Source organism: Giraffa tippelskirchi, chromosome 7, assembly GCF_054371585.1.
Source record: "Giraffa tippelskirchi isolate mGirTip1 chromosome 7, T2T-mGirTip1v1.2.pri, whole genome shotgun sequence".
Classification (NCBI taxonomy): Eukaryota; Metazoa; Chordata; class Mammalia; order Artiodactyla; family Giraffidae; genus Giraffa; species Giraffa tippelskirchi.
In genome coordinates this window covers 82,257,561-82,278,942 of record NC_137281.1, presented here as the reverse complement: position 1 = coordinate 82,278,942, position 21,382 = coordinate 82,257,561, and the positions used below count along the sequence as shown (strand labels likewise).

Below are 21,382 nucleotides of genomic sequence, written 5' to 3'. Positions count from 1 at the left end.
ACTCTGCCACCAGAAAGCTGTAACCTATTCTTTTAACATTATCTTTCAGGTTTAAATGTCTTTTATTTTACTGTTTTGAAAATAAAAACAGGCAAAGATGTTCATGAAACTTTCACAAATGACTTTATTTCAATGCTTGAGTCCTGCCACAAATCATTATTTATAGATCATGCCATTGCTTTGAGGGCAACATATGATGCATGAAAAACACCATCATTCTCTTTTACAACTATCTGTTTCAGCACAAAATCACCAAAAGACAATAGCTTGGTTGTCAGTAACACTATGTATTGATTTTTTAGTTATTTAACTCACATGGGGTACAGTTTTAGCAGGATAATATACTCTCCAAGCCTCTTATTTCATTACATATTCAAGGGTTTGGATACCCCAACTATCTTGGACACTTCTAATTTCAACTCTGGAACCCCAAATCTAGGGCTTTCTGATTTACATCACACAGGTGTGGCAGCAGCCTCGGGGATCTTCAGAAACCTAAGTCTCTGCTATGTTCTTTAAAAATCGCAAAATTTCTACATTCACTGTGTGTTTAGTTGTAAAACACTTTTCAGTGACTTATATAAAGGACATTCCCTAATAGCATTTGCTGTTGTCATCAAACAAATGCTCTGTTTGAGTCAGAGAGAGGTGGTCAGTTTAAGAAGGAGAGGACATCGGTATACAGAGGCGGCCATGCTTCTAGGCTGAAGCCTCCTAGTCTGAGAGCCTGTTTCAGCATCAAGGAGAAATGGCTGGCTTCTCCATCTCTCCAGAGAAGACTCAGCCAGTGAGAAACCAGTCTTCCATGATATCATGGTGTGCTGCTCTCCGAGGGGCTCAGGTAGGGTGGCAAACCACCTGGGTTTGCCTGAACTGTCCCAATTTTAGCACTGAAGGTCCTATATCCTGGAAAACCCCTTAGTCCCTGGAAAACTCATAGGATTGGTCACTTCAGCAGTGCTTACAGGCTCAATACACCCATTGCTTTGTCATTTTGTAGAAATGACAAAATGGTTATTAAAAATTGTGGTACATTTTAATATTTACTTATAACTTTTTTCAAAAGTTTTATTGGAGTATAGTTGATTTACAGTGTGGTGTTAGTTTCTGCTTTGGGTAGTACACCTATTTTAAATACCTCAAATGTACAATCCATTATGCTTGTGCTAATCACAAGAAAATTTCAGATTTTTAAACAAAATTAATGTACATGTAGCAGTCCAGTAACGACACAAGTCAAAAATTGTAAGGTGAACATCTTCCTTCATTCTTGCTGGTCTATCTCTGTGGCCACAAGTGTAGCCTCATATAGATGGCACATCTAAATGTAAAACTCTCTGTGAATATGAGGCCTGTACCATGATAGGCTAGCTGGTGGCTGAGGGCGGGACTGAGTCAGTGGTTATCTCACCGTTAAAGTCACAAAATGCAAGTAACTTGGAAGGGTGGATTACCAAGAGCAAAGGAAGCAGGCAACAGGGAAACATGGAAGAGAATTTTAAAATAATAAAACTGACTAAAAGCTGATCTGCTTTTTGTTATCACTACTTCTGACAATTCTAAAAAATGTCAATGATAAAATACTCTTCTCCAGGGGGAGAGAAGCATTGGGAGTTTGGGATCACCAGATTCAAACTATTATATTAATATCTAGGATGGATAAACAACAAGTTCCTACAGCATAGCACAGGGAACTATATTTAGTATCCTGTGATAAACTAATGGAAAAGAATCTGAATTATATATATATAGTGGTGGTGATGGTGGTTTATTCACCAAGTCATGTCTGAATTGCAACCCCATGGACTGTAGCCCGTCAGGCTCCTCTGTCCATGAGATTTCCCAGTCAAGAATACTGGATTGGGTTGCCATTTCTTCTCCAGGGATCTTGCCGACACAAGAAGACTATATATATATATATATATATATATATATATATATGCTTCAGATATATATATATGACTCAGATATTTATCTGAGTCACTTTACTGTATAGCAGAAATAAACACAACATTGTAAATCAACTATACTTCATTAAAATTAAAAAAAAAAAACTCTTCCCTCCCCCCCCCAAAAATGTTACTGGCCTACATTCTAAACAATAGTAGTTATTGTTGAATTTTAAGAACATACACGTAAGCTCTGAATTAGCACATTTGTTTGTCACATACTTTGGTAAGCAACATACTTTATGTGGAGACTAATTTGAAGAACTTTCAGTTATATAGCTGACCCCAACACTCCCCTATGTACTTTTGTTTTGAGGTTCAATTCAAACCATTCATGATTCTTCAAGTTCTCTTTGATGTTGTATGTGCCCACAGAGCTTGTGATATGATTTCAGGTACATTTAGATGGTAAATTTGACATAAGCAAGATGACACAAGTTATAAAGATGAAGAAGCAGAGCCTGAGGTACTTCAATTTCATCACCCTTCATGATCTCTTGGAGTTTTTTCCTGTTGTTATTCAGTGGCTCAGTGGTGTCTGACTCTTTGAGACTCCATGGACTGCAGTACTCCAGGCTTCCCTGTCTCTCACTATCTCCCGGAGTTTGCTCAAACTCATTCCATTGAGTCGGTGATGCCATCCAACCATCTCATCCTCTGTCATCCGCTTCTCCTCCTGCCCTCAATCTTATCCAGCATCAGGGTCTTTTCCAAAGAGCTGGCTCTTCTCATCAGGTGGCTAAAGCATTGGAGCTTCAGCTCCAGCATCAGTCCTTCCAATGAATGTTCAGGGTTGATTTCCTTTAGGATTGATTGGTTTGACTTGGAGTTTTTACTTGTGTTTAAAATTGAAAATTGAAATACTGTGTCCATTGTGAAATATATTTTTTATTGGTAAGTGCAAATTTTACTTCACGTGTGAAATTTCTTTAAGATTTATATTGATTATTCTTTTTAAATAGTTGTTATAAAGCTAAAGAACAAATCAAGAAAATTATTATTACTGATTATTACAGAAAACAATCTTGTAAAGGTTATTTAGAGGATACAGGATGTTAAATGCCTTAGTGTGTATCTGTTAAAGTTAACTTTTTCTTCCATTTTGTTTATGTCTTTTATGGGTCAAGTGGCTTGCTCAAGATCACACAGTCAGAAACTAAATGAACAGAAATTTAAACTCTGTTCTTCTGATTCTGACGTCAGTACTTTCCACAACCTTGCAGACATCTTTCACCATCTGTTCTTGCTCGTTTTTCAAGTGTAATTCAAGGTCTAAAAAATGTGGGTCTAGAAGTTCAGCAGCAAAAGAAGCTATTGTTTAAAGGGCAAAACATCTTTTTGTGCAAAATTTTATTTTGCACACAAAAGTAGCCATGGTTCTCCCAAATGTTTTCTTTTCCTTTTTTTCTAAATATAAATGAATGTCTGTGAGACCTTCCAGACAGCGTTTCTGTAAACTGTGGGCCCCTCTGGAATGCTCTTCAGTGAGTGCACAGAGAGTTTGCTGGGAGCTAGACCAGAAGCAAGAATATGCAGGGGTTAATGCCCCATCCCTGTCAGTTCATGGGCAAAGTGAGACCCACAGAGGGTCCCAGGAGTTAATGGTTGTGGTTGGGGAGAGACCTATAGCACACACTTGAAGATGTTGCATTGTATCACTCATCTACATGGCCAATTCCACCTTGGTCCAATATATAAACAGACCTTAGGCGTCGTCACAGAGTGTTGCATTATGCTGTTAATGACATCAGGTGGAGATGTTTTACATGTCCAGTGAAGGCACAGGTTGTTCCAAAGCTTTCCATTTTCTTCCCAGGCTACCCTTCAGTGATGAGTCATATAGATATCATTAATACTCTCTGCTTCTATGGACAGACATTTATGAGTGTTTTTACCCCCCATGGGGAGAGAACATAAAATACAATGTCAATACAAACACTTTATATTTATTATGGAAGCATGGTAAACTAAGGTGCATCTTTAATTTATTTAGACATTCCAGTCTAGCTGGGTGTGTGACCTCAATGAACATTTTCTGCTCTTACCTTTGAAAAGTTTGTATAACTTAGCTTGAACAATTTGACTTGTTTGTTTACTAATGTGTAAAGGAATGCACATGTCAGATGCGTGAAGAGTGAAATATTTTAATAATGTATTAATAATTCAATGGATAACACAACTCCACTATCTTCACTGGATGGTTTTTCTACTCAGTCCCTGTGCTCAATTCTGACACGCAGGAATGGCTGTAGAAGGTGCATATAAACTTGTCATATGCTCCGTCTTTGGCATCATTTAGTATATTTAAACCCAGTGGTATATCTGAGGCAGACAGTGTTTTCACCATGGAGTTTTAAATATATTAAAAGACATCTTCCAGCAGCATACCAGAATGCAGCCCTGCTGGGCTCTCCCTGGATCTCCCAGCGACTCTGGAATGTCTGGGCAGCCAGCTCTGCTCTGGCGCTGTCCCCAGGCAGGCAGCCCTCTTCTCCCCTCCTCCCATGACAAAATTCACCTTCTTTTTACTTCATATGGTCCTTTAATTCAATAGACATGCTGGCTGTTATTTATTCTCACTGTGAATTGATTTTTTTTTATTTTGAACTTCCCTTTAGGGGTATATTTTAAAGCCAGAATCAGTCAGGATTTCACCTTTAGAGATTTAAGAAACTGACTTTCCTAACTTTAGACTAATGCATGCAAACAGAAATCAAAATGTGATTGCTGCCAGTGAAAATTAAATGATATTAACTTACAAAATGTGAAACAGGCAAAATATTCACTAAGATACAGTGCCAATGAGTTGATCTCCTTGTTTGTTACTCAGGAATATAAGGGAGGAGAAAGCTAGTCCCCATTTCTACCTTAAAGAAACAACAAAATAGAGCAAAATATATTCAGACAAAAGCCATTCAGGTTTCGGCAAAACTGGTCTTTCTAGATCAATAATATAGAAGGAACATGAGGTCTTAATAACATTATAACTTCACTTACTAAGAATTACATGAAAATAGGAATTATTCAATATAGTATTCAAGCCCCTGGTTTTTTATTTGGGGGGAAATAAGTTATTTTCATACCTATTTCATACCTTATGGCAAAAAATGTGTAGGTAGATCAAGGAGGTACATATATAAGCATCAAGCCATAAATAGAAAAAAGAGTTGCATATCTAAAGAGCAATGTTAGAAATTCAAAGGACAGTAGCAACATATTTAACAACATTAAAATGTTTGAAATCTATATGATACTATAAACAAAATTAAAAGACCAACTAGGAGCTAGAAAAAGATTGCAACAAATATGATGACTAACAAATGTCTTTACCAAATAAAGATCTCATGTAGAAATAAGAAAACCATCAAGAAGCAAACAGACCAACAGGCAAAAAATATAAATAGTTCAAAAAAAAGAAAAAATAGTTAATAGGCAAAAATATATTTAGCCTCAACTGTATGCAAATTAATATAACAAATGCCATTTTGCTTAATTCAAATAGCATACATTATTAAAAATTAATTATACTAAGCAATTCTAGTCAAGGTGCAGTAAGATGAATTCTTGTTGCCTATAGTGAATTAGCATTTTTTTTAATTTTCTGAAACTAGTTCAAATGTGTATACCAATTATCTGAAAGGTAGTGATATTCTTTAACATAAAAGTAGCTTTAGGCCGATTATATCCTTGTGATGTTGTTTAAAGTGTTGTTGGATCGACTGGTTGATTAGATTCAGGTTCAAGATTTTTTCTTTCTTAGGCAAGAGCACTGCCTATGTGCAGCTGTGCACTGCCTTCTGCATCTCTTCAAGAGACACAGTACAACTGGTTGTCCCATTCTTAATAATGCCAAGTAGCATGGCATAAACTGCCCAGCCTTTATATGTGGGATGTAACTCTATTTCTTTTTGACACATGAAAAATAATCAAAATCATATAAAAATGATCTTAGAAAGGAATTACAAATATAAGTTCTATTTGTAAAATATGGAGGGAAGTGTTTTTTCTAATGTGCACTGTAAAAAATTGTTTTCTAAAAATTTTATTGAAGTATAGTTGATTTATAATGTTGTGTTAATTTCCACTGTACAGCAAAGTGATTCAGTTATACATACATATTCTTTTTCATTATAGCATAGTTCCCTGTGCTATACAGTAGGACCTTGTTATTTATCCTTTCTATATGTGATATTTTGCATCTGCTAATCCCAAACTCCCAGTCCTTCCCTCCCCCTCCCTCCTCCCTCTTTGGCAACCAAAAGTCTGTTCTCTATGTCTGAGTCTGTTTCTGTGCCATAGATAGATTCACTTGTGTTGCATTTTAGATTTCACATATAAGTGATATCATAAGGTATTTGCCTTTCTCTTTGTGACTTACTTTGCTCAGTATGATAATCTCTAGGTCCGTCCATGTTGCTGCAAATTTTTTCATTCAGAAAAAATAAATTTTGATGCTAAGCATGTAGTTGGTCATATATACATTTTAAATAATCCAACTTATGGAGTGGTTAATTCAAATTTGGTACAATTAAAATGCCATCCAGAGAAGTCTTCTTTCAATGTTCTAGAACACATGGAAGAATCATCACCAAGATGGGTTAAACAAGGACGCTTCTAAAAACAGAACTATAATGCATTGGATTCTGATTTGATTATCAGTCTAGGAATTTTCCAACACCAAATTCTACCACTCAGACTGAGGAAGAACTCTGTGCATTTATTCCATTTATCCTCATTTACTCTCTATATTGGGAGTTCCAGCTCCTAGGTAACCCTCTCCAATCTTTTTACTACATGAAATAAGCTGTTTGCCTCTGCTTAGAAGAGGGAACTGGTAGGGTTTTAATAGATTTCTCTTTTGGGAAAGGCACACTATCCTACATCACATTATAAGCTCCATGGTCCTAGGCATAATTTTAAAAGTGTTCTTAAAGATGTACATTCACCATCAAAGAGAGTATAATTATGAGACAATACCTTAAGGACTACCGGGCTACAAAAATTCCACGTACCATGTTGAATTATAGCATTTGTGAGGGTCAACAAAACTCACTCTGTGGCTGGCTGGCATACAATGGATGGAATTTAGGGAGAATCCAATCATTTTATGGCACAAGATAGCTAAAATCTAGTTAGTAATGTTAGGTTGTCTGATACAAACCTAGTTTGAAAATTTGAGGTTGTAATTTCAGTCTTTAGTTTCCTCCCCAACATCCTCCATGCCCCTCTCCTTCCCCTTCCAACATCATATGTTGAAGGAGCAGAAAGTCTCATGAGTATCGTCAATGACAATCCATGGGAAGAGTCTTAACCTTTTGTAAGGGTATAATGAAAACATCCTGAGAATATCCTTTCAGTTACTATTTTTCTTTTCCATTATGGTTTATTAATTACAGTTAAATTTAAACAAAATATTTTTGACCTGAATAAAATTAACCTGAGTATAGGACTATTTATTTGAAAATAAAAGAACTTCTCTATTTGAAGTCTAATTAGGGTTTCATGGCTTTGTAAATAGACTTAGCTTGTTTTAATAAACTACAATTTTTTCTGAAGCTTGAATTGTCACATGTTAGAAATGGTAATCAAAAACCTTATTTGAATTGTTTATGAAACTTGATAAACTCACTCAAAAACTCACCTGGAAAATCAAACATACAAGAGTGTTCAGAAAATTTTTTTAAGAGCAATGAGGAAAAATTTGACTTTCAACAGAGCAGAAGATACTATAAAGAGATCAAAACTCAAATCTCTGGGGTACCTTATTTTGTTTGTTTTGCTGTGTAGGGTCTTAGTTGTGGCACTCAGAATCTTTGTTGCATCATGCAGGATCTTTTGTTGTAGGTCAAACACTCAAGTTTTGGTGAGTGACAGCATGTGGGCTTAGTTCACCTAAAACTATCACAACATTGTTTAATTAGCTATGTGTGAGTGTTCAGTTGCTCAGTCATGTCCCATTCTTTGCGACCCCATGGACTGTAGCCTGCGAGGCTCCTCTGTCCATGGAATTTTCCAGGCAAGAATACTGGAGTGGGTTTCCATTTCTTCCTCCAGGGAATCTTCACAACCCAGGGATCGAACCCATGTCTCCTGTGTCTCCTGCATGGCAGGTGGATTCTTTACCAATGAGCCACCTGGGAAGCCCCAATTTGCTATACCACAATACCGAGTAAAGTGTGGGGGGTTTTTTGTTTTTTTGTTTTTAGAAGTATGGTATTTCTGTCAAGATTGTAGAAGGGTACAAGATGAAGAGACTAGTCTTTCTTTCTGGAGCAAGTATCCATCATGACTCAGACTACTGGACTCCCTGAAACTTTACTGATGTGGTAGTTTCCTGATTTTTCTTGGTATTTATCTGCCATCTTTGGTATGCCTGTGTCTTCCAAGGCAACCAGCAGACCTATTCCTTCCCACTCACCAGGCCCTCTCAGCATGATGACATCTATGTAGAGGACCAGGACCATATCCTGTGGATTGGTGAGATGATCAAGGTTTCTAAATACAACTCTTTGTGACCCCATGGATTATACAGTCCACGGAATTCTCCAGGCTAGAATACTGGAATGTGTGGCCTTTCTCTTCTCCAGGGGATCTTCCCAACCCAGGGATCGAACCCAGGTCTCCCGCATTGCAGGCGGATTCTTTACCAGCTGAGCCATAAGGGAAGCCCTCTAAATACAAAACTGAATCACAAAACCATGGAGCTGCTACAAGTCTAAGGCAAGATATTGAAAGTATTCTGCAGTCCCTGCCATGTAAAAGCAAGCTGCTTCTGATATCACTGTTTCTTGAGATGGAGAAAGAAGCACTTGACAAATTGATAACACATATCAGGGGCCATGAAAGAGACAGCAGCTATAAAAGCAGATGCAATTGAAGTCACTGTCATTACATTCTCCAAATTCTTCTAAGCTGTGCATCAGCCACACTGTCAGGTAAATTGCAAGCTGGGATAGAAACCATCACTTCTGCATCTTTCAAGTTTTAGACAGTGGCACTAATTGCTATGGTTTTCCCAGGGATACCATATTACTCTTTGACTTGGTAAAAAAAGGGGCAGTCTGGGTTTTCCAATTGTAATAGTTCTCACTCCATGGTTCAGGGATCCAGTGCAAAGATTCTGCTAATTTCTAAGTATATCAGTTTCAACTATATACTCAGGAATTTAGGCAATAGTTACCAAACAGGTTCAAAACATCTTACCTCAGAGGTTGTTTAATTCCAAGGTATAAGTAAAATAGATGTTTACAGCTTCTTTCAGTTTCTTCTGTGTATCAGTGAAGGTAATTCTAAGGGATAATTCCTAAAAGTGGGGATGCTGGGTCAAAGGGAAAATACCAATTTCCATCCCATAAACAATGTATTGAATTAACAATCAGCTTGGGAATCTTGTTTTAATCTTCAATTCCTTAATTTTTAGTGAGGCAAAGAGCTCTATCTACTCTCCCTTCCCCAACCCAAACACTTTTGAGTATCTTTAAAGTCCATGTCCCAGTGAGCCTACTGTGAAAGTGAAAGTGAAAGTGAAGTTGTGTCCGACTCTTTGCGACCCCATAGACTGTAGCCTACCAGGCTTCTCTGTCAACGGGATTTTCCAGGCAAGAGTACTGGAGCGGGTTGCCATTTCCTTCTCCAGAGGATCTTCCCAACCCAGGGATCGAACATGGGTCTCCCGCATTGTTGTAGGAGCCTACTGTGAGATGAGATCAAATCAAAGCATCATTTATTCCCTTGCCCACTAGGAGTCCCCCCTCAATGGTGGACAACGATGGCAGATAAGCTGTTGGTATTTCCCTTTCCTCAGTACTCTGTTACTTAGCCAATGGCCACTGGTCTCTTTGGGGATGGCTTGAAGTAAGATTCTCAGTTCAGTATCTTAGTGCCATCACTGGGTTCTTATTCAGGGGTCCCCAGCTTCCCCTCCTTCTTGGATCTGTGAATTGATTCAGATCTTGGGATCAACAATGGGGCCATGACTCTCTAGAATGGTGGCTTAAGACAAGGCTCCATTTACTAAATCCAGACTAGGTTCTATTGTTGTTGTTGTATACATCGAGGAGAACCTGAATGGGTTGCCCACTTGATGGTTGATCAGATGGAAATACTTAAGTAACTAAGTCAGATGTGCCATACCACAGAGTACCAATTTTAAAAAACAAGGTATATATAAATGGAACAACATGTAGAGTTCCCTAAATATATTGGAGTAAAAAAACAGTTGATGAAAATGTTCAGAATACTACCATTTCTATAAAACACAGAGACAAAAAAACTATATATTTTTTTATATACATATAATTGTATGTAAATGCATAGATAAAATTCTGGGAGGATCCACACCAAATTAAATGGTAGTTATACCTGCAGAGAGATGTGGGCTTGGAGGGAGTTGGAAATAATAAAGGAAGGTTCTGATTTATTTTTTTTACTTTTCATACTTGAATTTTTTGCCAAAACATTTTCAGATATAATTCATAAACATTAAGAAATAACGATGCATTTTAACCCAAAACTGGAGAAAAGGTAATGGTAACAATGTACCTCTCATCTTGCCCTTTGCTCTCAGCAGGCTGTTTTCCACTATGCTGCAAATATTTGGGGCAATGGCTCTATCTCATTCCTGGACCCTTCTGACAATATAATTGTCACTGTAATTACACATTGTAATTTAACATCATACCTTTTGTCTCCTTGTGATGTGTTTTGGCTCCTTTCATGGTAGAAGGTCCTCCTACTTCTATATCCCACACAGTATCTATACCATGTTCAGTATGAGCTCAGCAAACACTTACCAAGTAAAAACGGCCTTGTGCAGTTCTTAAAGCAGAAGCTCCTTCCCCCCTCCACTACTCCTATGTCAAATCTATCAAAATTCAATTAATTCTTCAAAATCTGTTCAAATGTCATGTCTTCTGGGAATCATCCTCACTCACATTTCTTCAATTACAATTTATTGTGCTTTTCTTTTCGTATAACACATTTAAACATACATTCTCATACCTAGGACTTCCCTGGTGGCTCAGACGGTAAAGTGTCTGCCTACAATGTGGGAGACCCGGGTTCGATCCCTGGGTTGGGAAGATCCTCTGGAGAAGGAAATGAAAACCCACTCCAGTACTCTTGCCTGGAAAATCCCATGAACGGAGGAGCCTGGTAGGCTACAGTCCATGGAGTCACAAAGAGTCGGACATGACTGAGCAACTAAACTTTCACTTTTCACTTTCTCATACCTCTAACATACCATGTGCTCTGTGCTCAGTCGTGTCCAACTCTGCAACCCTTTGGACTGTAGCCTGCCAGGCTCCTGTGTCCATGGGACTTTTCAGGTAAGAACACTGGAGTGGGTTGCCATTTCCTCCTCTAGAGGATCAAACCCGTGTCTCCTGTATCACAGGCAGATTCTTAACTGCTGAGCCATTGGGGAAGCACTGATTATTTTATTGCAATCACTGTATTTGGACTTGTCGCATGTCAGCCTTCCATTCTAGACCATGTTCCTGCAGCACAGGATGCCAGGTGTTACCCCTTCTCATTAAAATATAGTTCTTTATCCCTGCCAAAGCCTTGTATCAGCAGGTACTCAATAAGTGTGTTGAATTGAACTGAAACTAAAAGGATAGGAGAGATTGTTATATAGAAATGTTTCTGCACATGAATCTGCTTTTACACAATCCCACATGGAGCAATCAATGGTAATTCAGCCACTGACACAACCTCCCACACAATACGTACTTTTCCTCTCTCAAAAAGAAACCTCTCTACCAGACCGGGCTACCATCCTATTATTTAAGCCCAGCCATGCTCTCTTTCTCTGCTAGACTCTTCAGATAGCGATCCCATAATTTTGCAGGCTAATTTTCTAACAGTGAGTTTGCTGTGTGAGAGAGATTTTCCATTCTCACCAGCGCTGTGCCTCTGCCAATCAGTTTCACGAAATATGGCATCTTTTTGTTTTAGGTTGCATTTCTATATTTTCAGTGCTCCGTCTTGCCTCCTTCCTGTACCTTCCTCATCCACATACTAGTAGCTGTCCCTAGAGACAACGCTTTCCTACATTATTGTTTTCTTACGTTAACTCAATGAAATAAATATGTAATTGTCTTCAATTATCCAGGGACATGATTGTCCACTTAGGGAGAGACCAGAGTCAGGTCAAGAAAAGCCTGCCTCCTCCAACTTCATGGGCCATTTGCCCAAAAGGGTAAGGACATCTGAGGCAATTACCTAAGTAGTTCAGTCCATCACGCTCACCTAGTTAACTCCAACTCAATTTTCAGAACTCACTTCAAAGGTCAATTCCTTAGGTAAACCTTTGCTAACCCCTAGATGAGTTCAGGCTGCCCTGTTCTTAGCTATAATAACTATTAAAGAATTGTGAACTTATTTTGTTAAGATCTGTAATCTACGTGAGGACAGGGGACTGGTCTTTTTTGGCTCATTATCTCTTATAACAGTGCTTAGCACCTGGTGAGAACTCAATCACAATATTTTGTGAAATAAATCAAAGAAAACTACCCACCAGTAATTGAAAATGAAATCCTTACGCAGTGGTTCTCAGCCCTGGCTGCACATTAGAATCATCTGTGAAGCTGTTTTTTTTTTTAACAAGACCAATGTCCCTCCCTACCAAGTTGTTCTTTAGCCACTAAGTCGTGTCTGACCCTTTTGTGATCCCATGGACTGTAGCCTGCCAGGCTCCTCTGTCCATGGGATTCTCCAGGCAAGCATACTGGAATGGGTTGCCATTTCCCTCTCCAGGGGATCTTCTTGACCCAGGGATTGAACCCATATCTCCTGCACTGTAGGCAGGTTCTTTACCACTGAGCATTTTGGGAATGACCCCCATAGACTTAAAAAAGATGACCATAGACTCAAAAAAAAAACAACTCTATTTTTTCAGAACAGTTTTAGGTTTACAGGAAAATTAAGAGGAAGGTACAGAGATTTTCCACAAACCATTTCACTTATATATATAAGCATATATAAATTTAAATGTATATGTATAATCATAATCGAATATATTTTGCCATTATTATTTTGAACAAACTATTAAACAATTAGGAATAAGAAAATTATATTATTTAATGATAAGTAATAAATTTTAAAAAATAAGAAAAAATGATAGTTTTTGTTTTATCATTATTTAATCTTTCTTTGATGTTCTTCCTTTCTTAATGTCGATCATGTTTCTGCCCTATATTATTTTCATTCTCTCTAAAGAACTTTTTAAATATTTTTTGAAGGAAAATCTACTGGCAGCAAATTCCCTCAGTTGTGTTGGTCCAAGAAAGACTTTATCTATCCTTCACTTTTGAAGAATAATTTCACACAGTACAGAATTCTAGGTTGGTGGGCTTTTTCACTCAACACTTTAAACATTTCACTCCATTCTCGTCTTGCTTTCCTGGGTTCTGAAGAGATATTAAGTGTAATTCTTATCTGTCATCCTCTATAGATAAGATCGCTCCCCCAGTTCCTTTCGGGATTTTTGTCTTCACCTTTGATTTTTTGTAATGAGAAAATCATGTGCCCAGGTGTAGGGTGTTTTGTTTTTGTTTAATATTTACTTATTTATGTATTTATTTTGCTGCATCGACTCAGTTGCGACACTCAGGATCTTCCGCTGTGGTGCGCAGGCTTCTCTCTAGATGTGGTGCGTGGGCTTAGCTGCCCTGCAGCAGGTGGGATCTCAGCTGCCCAGCCAGGGATGAAACCTGCATAATCTCCACTGGAAGGTGGATTCTTAACCACTGGACCACCAGGCAGCGCCCTGTAGGGTGTTTTTTTGGCATTTATCCTCTGTGGTTTGATGTCTGACATTAATTGGGGGAAATTCCCTGGCATGGTTTCAAGTATTTCTTCTGTTCTTTTCTCCCTTTCCTCTCCTTCTGGTATTTCCATTAAGTGTGTTACACCTTTCAGAGTTGCCCCACAGCCTTTGAATATTCTGTTCTGTTTCTTAGTCTCTGTTTTCTTTGCTTTTCATCTCAGAGGATTCTATTGAGAGATCCTCAAACTCAGAGATTTTTCCTCAGCTGTGTCCAGTCTACTAATGAGCCCATCAGAGACATTCTTCATTCCTGTAAAAGTGTTTTCTATCTCTAGCATTTCTTTTTGGTTCTTTCTTAGGATTTCCATCTCTCTGCTTACATTCCCCATCTGTTTTAGCATGCTGATTACTTTATCCATTAGAGCCCCTAACATATTAATCATAGTTATTTTAAATTCTTGAACTGATAATGCCAACATTCCTGCCATGTCTGGCTCTGATGCTTGCTCAGTCTCTTCAAAGTTTTGCCTTTTCGGGTGGTTTGTAAGCTTTTTCTTGATAGCTGGAGATGATGCACCAGGTAGAAGGAACTGCTCGGCCTTTAGTGATATGAAGGAAAGTTGTGGGCATATGAGAGGATTTCTATAGTCCTGTGATTATGTCTCAGTCTCTTAGTGAGCCTCTGCCGCTGGACTGTGAACTTCACAAGTGTTTCTCATCCCTGCTCCCCACCCTCTTAGGTGGAACAGGCTGCCTAGACTGGGCTGGAGTTGGCTTCTCCCATAACTGAGGAGGCTCAGCTATGCCCTGCTTGAGTAGTTTCTCCTTAGGACAGGTGTTAAGAAGAACAGAGTGCTCTGATATATTTCAGAATGGTTCCTTTTCCTGTCCCCCTCCTGGAAGCCTGAGGGGATTTTTCTGTGCTGTTTCCTGTGGGAACCTGATCAAGCTCCTGGAGGCACATCTCAAAATATTGTGGCAGTCACCCTATGACTGGGTCCTCCATTCATCAGTTACAGTTCGGGTTTTCCTGACCAACACTGGTTCCTGTAGCTGTTTTGGCTGGTGAATCTCTGCTCCATTAAGCTAGTATTCTCTGTATTTGCCTGTTGGTCTCTGTAATCTTGGGAGCAGTAGTTTACTGTGTCCTACCTCTCTTAGGAATCCTAAAAGAATTGTTGGTTGTTCAATATGTTCAGCTTTTTACATGTTGTCAGGCCAGAGTAATGCTTATATGCAGAACTAGCAACTGGAAGTCCTGTGAGAATCTCAGGGCGATCCTTAACAGGTAGCCCGGGCTAGGAAAACTGATGACCAACAACCTCTTCAACAGGGACGATCATTGGCCACCAGGTGGCACCCAAACAACACCAATGGCTCCAAGAACATCAGGCCAGATTCTCCCAGATTAATAAATTCATCTCTTCGGTGCAAAGTTTAGACACACACATTAGCGCTTTAAATGCAGATCCATCAAAGGTCATGATGGTTATATGAATAGTGATTCAAACATACAAAATAATAAAGAATAGCTCTCACTCTGAGATTTGCCTCAGTCCAGGATACCTAGAGTTTTTCTGTTTGCCATTTTCTGATAAAGTTTACTCAGCTAGGCTGAGGATGGGTCTTAGGCTTGAAAATGGTTTGTCATGTGGAAAAACTGGAAGGGAGTCTTGGAGGCAGGGTGTTCCCTTGTGGCTACTGCCTTGCCTGGATGAGGCAACATGAGGTTTTTCATTCTTCTCCAACAGACGGCAGAATGAGCTCTGTGGACTGCATTGTTTTGTCTTAACACAGTGGATGGTGGGAAATTCTTGGTTAGAAGCGGGTGGAATGGATATGCCTAGGAGGCAATAACCATCTTTCCTTTTGCCTACCGCAAAATCAAGTCCATCCTTCAGTCTTAACTGCTTGCTTTCAAAGTTTAAGGCAAGCACTACTCAGTTTGTCACCTTCAAGATGTAGCTATACGCCCAAAGGTTTACGTCCCAATACTAGCCATCATTTTGCTGGCAAAAGTATTGTGCCAGAATACCCAACTTTGTGCCTGATTATTTTATTATCATATCTTCAGTGCCTTCCATGGGCTAGGCCTATGTGAAAGATGTGAGTATGCCCACACATTAACTCCCTAGATTGTGAATACCAACCTGCAAAATAACTATTACTAGCCCATTTTACAGATGAGGAAGCTTGAGCTCAGAGATGCTAAGTAATTTGACTGCAGGCACATGCATCTGCTGATTCTGAGGCCATGGATATAACCAAGTTAGAGAGACCTGGGATCAAATCCCAGCCATGCCACTGACAGGCTGTATGAACTTGGTACACCTGTCATCTTCCTGAGGTTCCATTTCTTCATCTGTAGGATGGATTGTTATAGAAATTATACAACGTACAGGAAAGTAGCTAGTAAGGTACCGAAACATGGTAGGCACTTCATAAATTATCTGTTCATTTTCCCTTCCTCCCTTATTCTCTCCAGCTGGGATAAGGTGGTCGATCAGATGTGAGCTCAAAAAGGGAGTGAGGTCCACCATTCCAGCACCTTTGGAGTACTCTGAGCACTCACTGCTACATAGGGACACTCCTTTCCTGATTGGACAATAAAGCCCTTTCTCACATGTAGCTTCTATTAGATAAAAAGGGAAGTATCAGAATTTCCACATGGTAAATGCACTGAGCTACTGAAATACTTTTACCAAGGGAGGAAACTTCTTCCCAGGAAATCCATGGTTTTTCAAATGTCCAGCACAGTTTGAATGCCCAGAGGCAGGAGATGGACTAGGCCAGCATGGGGTCAGGATCTTCCACCGTGTTCTGGTTGCAAACTCCTAAAAGAATTGTATGCTTTTTAAAAGTTGATCTCAAAAACTTTTGTTATTTCTTACATATCACAGAAATTGACATTTTAACAAAATCTTTCACATTCTTTTAAATACACACAATGGAAAATAAACACTATGCAATTTGATTCCCATTGATTTGTCCATTTAAAACATATGAATGAACTCATCTTTAACAGTCAAAAATTCCACATAATTTTTTTTCTTGAACTCTGAATTTTGCATAAAAATAGCTTTATATCTCAAAGTTTTAAGAACTGATTACCTTATCACCCTTATCTGCAACTAAGACATGGGAAAATTGACTTAAATTTTTTAGTTTCAAATGACCATGGAGCTTTAAATGTTAAAAAAAAAAAATTCTATATTGAATTATCATTGCCATTAATATTAGTATGTGCAGCGCTGTGCTTAGTTGCTCAGTCGTGTCTGACTCTTTGCAACCCCATGGACTGTAGCCTGCCAGGCTCCTTTGTCCATGGGGATTCTCTAGGCAAGAATATTGGAGTGGGTTTCCTAAGCCCTCCTCCAGGGATCTTCCCAACCCAGGGATCCAACCGAGGATTCTCTCATTGCAGGCAGATTCTTTACCAGCTGAGCTACCTGGGAAGCCCCTAGTATTACTAAGAGCCTGGTAGGCTACAGTCCATGGTTGCAAAGAGTCAGACATGACTAAGCAACTAAGCACAGCACAGAACATACTAATATTAATGGCAATGATAACTCAATCTAGAACTCAATCTCAAACTCTGGGCAAGAATCCCTTAGAAGAAATGGAACAGCCCTCACAGTCAACAAAAGAGTCCAAAATGAAGTACTTGGGTGCAATCTCAAAAACGACAGAATGATCTCTGTTTGTTTCCAAGGCAAATCATTCAATATCACAGAAATTCAAGTCTATGCCCCAACTGGTTGGGGTATGCGCCAACCAGTAATGCTGAAGAAGCTGAAGTTGAATGGCTCTATGAAGATCTACAAAACCTTTTAGAACTAATACCCAAATAAGATGTCCTTTTCATCATAGGGGACTGGAATGCAAAAGTAGGAAGTCAAGAGATACCTGGAGTAACAGGCAAATTTGGCCCTGGAGTACAGAATGAAGCAGGGCAAAGGCTAACAGAGTTTTGCCAAGAGAATGCACTGGTCATAGCAAACACCCTCTTCCAACAGCACAAGGGAAGACTCTACACATGGACATCACCAGATGGTCAACACCAAAATCAGGTTGACTATATCTTTGCAGCCAAAGATGGAGAAGCTCTATACAGTCAGCAAAAACAAGACTGGGAGCTGACTGTGGCTCAGATCATGAACTGCTTATTGCCAAATTCAGACTTAACTTGAGGAAAGTAGGGTAAACCACTAGGCATTTCAGGTATGCTCTAAATCAAATCCCTTACAATTATACAGTGGAAGTGACAAATGGATTCAAGGGATTAGATCTGACAGACAGAGTGCCTGATGAACTATGGATGGAGGTTCATGACATTGTATAGGAGGCAGTGATCAAGAACATCACCAAGAAAAAGAAATGCAAAAAGGCAAATGGCTGTCTGAGGAGGCCTTACAAATAGCTGAGAAAAGAAGAGAAGTGAAAGGCAAAGGAGAAATGGAAAGATACACCCATTTGAATGCAGAGTTCCAAAGAATAGCAAGGAGAGATAAGAAAGCCTTCCTCAGTGATCAATGCAAAGAAATAGAGGAAAACAATAGAATGGGAAAGACTAGAGATCTCTTTAAGAAAATTAGAGATACCAAGGGAACATTTTATGCAAATATGGGCACAATAAAGGATAGAAATGGTATGGACCTAACAGAAGCGGAAGATATTAAGAAGTGGCAAGAATACACAGAAGAGCTATACAAAAAGATCTTCATGACCCAGATAACCACAATGATCACTCACTTAGAGCCAGACATCCTGGAATGCGAAGTCAAGTACACCTTAGAAAGCATCACTACGAGCAAAGCTAGTGGAGGTGATAGAATTCCAGTTAAGCTATTTCAAATTCTAAAAGATGATGCTGTGAAAGTGCTGCACTCATTATGCCAGCAAATTTGGAAAAGTCAGCAGTGGCCACAGGACTGGAAAAGGTCAGTTTTCATTCCAGTCCCAAAGAAGAGCAATGCCAAAGAATGTTCATTCTACCACACAATTGCACTCATTTCACACACTAGCAAAGTAATGCTCAAAATTCTCCAAGCCAGGCTTCAACAGTAATGTGAACCATGAACTTGCAGATGTTCAAGCTGGATTTAGAAAAGGCAGAGGAACCAGAGATCAAATTGCCAACATCCGTTAGATCATAGAAAAAGCAAGAGAATTCCAGAGAAACATCTGCTTTATTGACTACACCAAAACTTTTGACTGTGTAGATCACAACAAACTGGAAAATTCTTAAAGAGATGGGAATATCAGACCACCTTACCTGCCTCCTGAGAAATCTGTATGCAGGTCAAGAAGCAACAGTTAGAACCGGACATGGAACAACAGACTTGCTCCAAATAGGGAAAGGAGTACATCAAGGCTGTATATTGTCACCCTGCTTATTTAACTTAGATGCAGAGTACATCATGCGAAATGCCAGGCTGGATGAAACATAAGCTGGAATCAAGATTGCAGAGGGAAATATCAATAACCTCATATATGCAGATGACACCACCCTTATGGCAGAAAGTGAAGAAGAATTAAAGATCTGGTCCCATCACTTCATGGCAAATAGATGGGGAAACAATGGAAACAGTGACAGACTTTCTTTTCTTGGGCTCCAAAATCACTGCAAATGGTGACTGAAGCCATGAAATTAAAAGACATTTGCTCCTTGGAAGAAAAGTTATGACCAACCTAGACAGCATATTAAAAAGCAGAGACACTACTTTGCCGACAAAGGTCCATCTGGTCAAAGCTATGATTTTTCCAGTAGTCATGTATGGATGTGAGAGTTGGACTGTAACAAAAGCTGAGAGCCAAAGAATTGATGCTTTTGAATTGTGGTGTTGGAGAAGACTCTGGAGAGTCCCTTGGACAGTAAGGAGATCCAACCAGTCCATCCTAAAGGAAATCAGTCCTGAATATCCATTGGAAGGACTGATGCTGAAGCTGAAGCTCCAAAATTTGGCCACCTGATGCAAAGAACAGACTCATTGGAAAAGACCCTGATGCTTGGAAAGATTGAAGGCAGGGGGAGAAGGGGATGACAGAGGATGAGATGGTTGGATGGCATCACTGACTCCATCACTGACTGATGGACATGAATTTGAGCAAGCTCTAGGAGTTGGTTATGGACAGGTAAGCCTGGCTTGCTGCAGTCCATAGTGTCACAAAGAGTTGGACATGACTGACAGACTGAATTGAACTGATTAAATTGAGACAAGTATCAACACAAATTCTGTTCCTCTTTCCATCTCTTTATATGTAAATCATTAGAAAATATGTTTATATATATATCAGTGGGTGGAAATGGGAGAAATTTTACTACATAATGTCATTCAGATTTTTAAACAGTCTTAAGTTATAACTTAAGTTATAACTATAAGTTATCAAAACCCATTGTAATCTAATGCCATGCTGTGTCCCTAACACATACATGTTTAACTAATGAAAAACACAAAGCCTTGACTTCAATTTATGGGTTCTTGATTAATATTAATAACTAATACTTCTGAGTAGCCTTTGGTGCTCTGGAGGCAAAGAACCATAGTAAGAAGGGGAAAGGGTGTATAAAGTCCCTTTCTTCTGCAAAGTGAGTGAGGCAGGATTATAAAGGAAGATGAAAGGAAAAGCTTCATGATGCAGAGGTTGTGGCCACACTACAAGACAGATCTAGGGGCTCTGTTTTCCTGTTGACAATGAGCTGGACTAAGGACATGGACTTGTACTATGGAAAGTGAAATAGACCGAAACAGTCTTATGTAAAGCAAAAGTGGACAGAACTACAAGGATAAATAGATAAATCTTTTATTTCAGTGGAATATTTTAGTGTATTTATCTCAGTAATTAATAGGACAAGCAGACAAAAAAATCAACAAGGGATACAGATTTGAATAGCTCGTGTAACACACTTGACATAATGCACATGTGTAAACCTATAACAACCATCTGCAAAATATACATCCTTCACATCACACCTGGAATATTTGGAAAAATTGCCTATACAGTAAGGCCATAAGTCAATTTCAAAAGGATTAGCTATAATGCCATTAAGATAGGAATCAGTAATAAAACCATAATGGAAAATCCATCCTCCCCTGTGACACGTTGAGAGAAGAAGCACAGCTGGTAACCTCAGAGATGTCAAAGCTGTAACTTCTTCCCATGGGAACATATTAGAATGTGTCTGAGTATTTGTCCACACAGAGCCCCAGAATTCTTAAGTAATCCTCAATCCAAATCAATAAGAAAACAAAACCCAGTAGGCAAATGGGCAAAGCCTTGAGGAAGCAGTTCTCAAAAGAAGAAATCCAAAAGTCCAGTACACATATGTTCAATGTGAGGAAAATACAAAGTAACATCACAATTAGATATCACAGAACACTGGTCAGATTGGCAAAAATTCTAATGGCTATCAAGCAAACCCACTCCAGAATTCTTGCCTGGAAAATCCCATGGATAGAGGACTCTGGTGGGCTACAGTCCATGGGGTTGCAAGAGTTGGATATGACTTAGCAACCACCATCAAGCAAATGAGAGTAATCTCATACAGTTCTGGTGAGGAGGAGAACAGGAGCTTAACTTCAAACACCAGTTTAGCATGATCTAGTAAACTTGAAGATGCCCACAGACAATGATTCAGCTGTTCCACTCCCTGAGCAACTTG

General features: G+C 39.1%; 1 protein-coding gene and 1 long non-coding RNA gene across 2 annotated transcripts in view; both read right to left on the bottom strand.

Moving 5' to 3' along the window:
* The window catches only part of SPESP1 (sperm equatorial segment protein 1), a 128,484-nt gene that overhangs the window by 43,710 nt on the left and 63,392 nt on the right, over positions 1-21,382 (bottom strand). The gene's annotated exons all lie outside the window — the stretch shown is intronic.
* Positions 12,823-20,420, bottom strand: LOC145514337 (uncharacterized). Its single transcript, XR_014060068.1, has 2 exons — positions 20,226-20,420; positions 12,823-17,017 (listed from the first exon to the last, which is right to left on the bottom strand). It is a non-coding gene; the product is annotated as an uncharacterized LOC145514337 (long non-coding RNA).